A 2,500-nucleotide genomic window follows, 5' to 3' on the forward strand; every position below is an offset into this window, starting at 1 on the left:
CCGTGGACCCACAATACCCCCCCCCCCCCCTGCAGTTACCCTGTGCCACATATCTAGCATGGACCTGGACCTCCAGCAGGCCCCGTGGACCCACATTACCCCCCCCCTGCAGTTACCCTGTGCCACATATCTAGCATGGACCTGGACCTCCAGCAGGCCCTGGGGACCCACATACTCCCCTGCTCTACTCCCCCACTAGCTTTCCTTTCTTGCAGTTACGCTCCAGCGCATATCCAGCATGGACCTTGACCTCCAGCAGGCCCCGTGAACCCACATTACCCCCCCCCCCCTCCTGCAGTTACCCTGTACCACGTATCTAGCATGGACCTGGACCTCCAGCAGGCCCCGGGGACCCACACTTAAGCCCCCTCCCACTAACAAAGCAGAACACCACTGGCAAAATCCTCGTGCCCCTGGTACTCCAGAAAGCACATTGAAATGTGCCCCTGGTACACTGCGCAGAAGAACTGCCACACACACACACACACGCACGCACGCACGCACGCACGCACGCACGCACGCACGCACTGCTTGTGCCTATGGTACGACAACTTTTCTCGTGCCTATGGTACGACAACTTTTCTCGTGCCTATGGTACAACAACTTTTCGCCGTGCCCCTGGTACACCGCTCAGTAGCACTTTGCCACACAAACTCTCCTCGTGCCTATGGTACGACAACTTTTCTCGTGCCTATGGTACGACAACTTTTCTCGTGCCTATGGTACAACAACTTTCCTCCGTGCCCCTGGTACGACAGCTTTTCTCGTGCCTATGGTACAACAACTTTTCTCGTGCCTATGGTACAACAACTTTTCGCCGTGCCCCTGGTACACCGCTCAGTAGCACTTTGCCACACAAACTCTCCTCGTACCTATGGTACGACAACTTTTCTCGTGCCTATGGTACAACAACTTTCCTCCGTGCCCCTGGTACGACAGCTTTTCTCGTGCCTATGGTACAACAACTTTTCTCGTGCCTATGGTACAACAACTTTTCGCCGTGCCCCTGGTACACCGCTCAGTAGCACTTTGCCACACAAACTCTCCTCGTGCCTATGGTACGACAACTTTTCTCATGCCTATGGTACAACAACTTTCCTCCGTGCCCCTGGTACGACAGCTTTTCTCGTGCCTATGGTACAACAACTTTTCTCGTGCCTATGGTACAACAACTTTTCGCCGTGCCCCTGGTACACCGCTCAGTAGCACTTTGCCACACAAACTCTCCTCGTGCCTATGGTACGACAACTTTTCTCGTGCCTATGGTACAACAACTTTCCTCCGTGCCCCTGGTACGACAGCTTTTCTCGTGCCTATGGTACAACAACTTTTCTCGTGCCTATGGTACAACAACTTTTCGCCGTGCCCCTGGTACACCGCTCAGTAGCACTTTGCCACACACACACTCCTCGTACCTATGGTATGACAACTTTTCTCGTGCCTATGGTACGACAACTTTTCTCGTGCCTATGGTACAACAACTTTTCGCCGTGCCCCTGGTACACCGCTCAGTAGCACTTTGCCACACAAACTCTCCTCGTGCCTATGGTACGACAACTTTCCCCCGTGCCCCTGGTACACTGCGCAGAAACTCTTTGCCACACACACACACACCACTCGTGCCTATGGTACGACAACAGGCCCCGGGGACCTACATCGCACCTTGCTCTTGCCTCCCTTACAGCTGAAAAAGGTCCATGCCTGTGCCCTGGCCCTGCTGAAATTCCCTCTCCATTTAGCCGAGGCAGTGAGTCGGCCTCCTGTCTCCCTTTACGGTCGAAAAAGATGTGCTCCTGGGCGCACTGGCCCTGCTGCTACTCACATCGGGCATGGACCTGGACCTCCAGCAGGCCCCGGGGACCTACATCACACCTTGCTCTTGCCTCCCTTACAGCTGAAAAAGGTCCATGCCTGTGCCCTGGCCCTGCTGAAATTCCCTCTCCATTTAGCCGAGGCAGTGAGTCGGCCTCCTGTCTCCCTTTACGGTCGAAAAAGATGTGCTCCTGGGCGCACTGGCCCTGCTGCTACTCACATCGGGCATGGACCTGGACCTCCAGCAGGCCCCGGGGACCTACATCACACCTTGCTCTTGCCTCCCTTACAGCTGAAAAGGTCCATGCTTGTGCCCTGGCCCTTCTGAAATTCCCTCTCCATTTAGCCGAGGCAGTGAGTCGGCCTCCTGTCTCCCTTTACGGTCGAAAAAGATGTGCTCCTGGGCGCACTGGCCCTGCTGCTACTCACATCGGGCATGGACCTGGACCTCCAGCAGGCCCCGGGGACCTACATCACACCTTGCTCTTGCCTCCCTTACAGCTGAAAAGGTCCATGCTTGTGCCCTGGCCCTTCTGAAATTCCCTCTCCATTTAGCCGAGGCAGTGAGTCGGCCTCCTGTCTCCCTTTACGGTCGAAAAAGATGTGCTCCTGGGCGCGCTGGCCCTGCTGCTACTCACATCGGGCATGGACCTGGACCTCCAGCAGGCCCCGGGGACCTACATCACAC

Source organism: Copadichromis virginalis, linkage group LG13 (assembly GCF_057382275.1).
Source record: "Copadichromis virginalis isolate Kocher_CV1m ecotype Utaka linkage group LG13, C_Virginalis_male_GT1.1, whole genome shotgun sequence".
In the NCBI taxonomy this organism is placed as follows: domain Eukaryota; kingdom Metazoa; phylum Chordata; class Actinopteri; order Cichliformes; family Cichlidae; genus Copadichromis; species Copadichromis virginalis.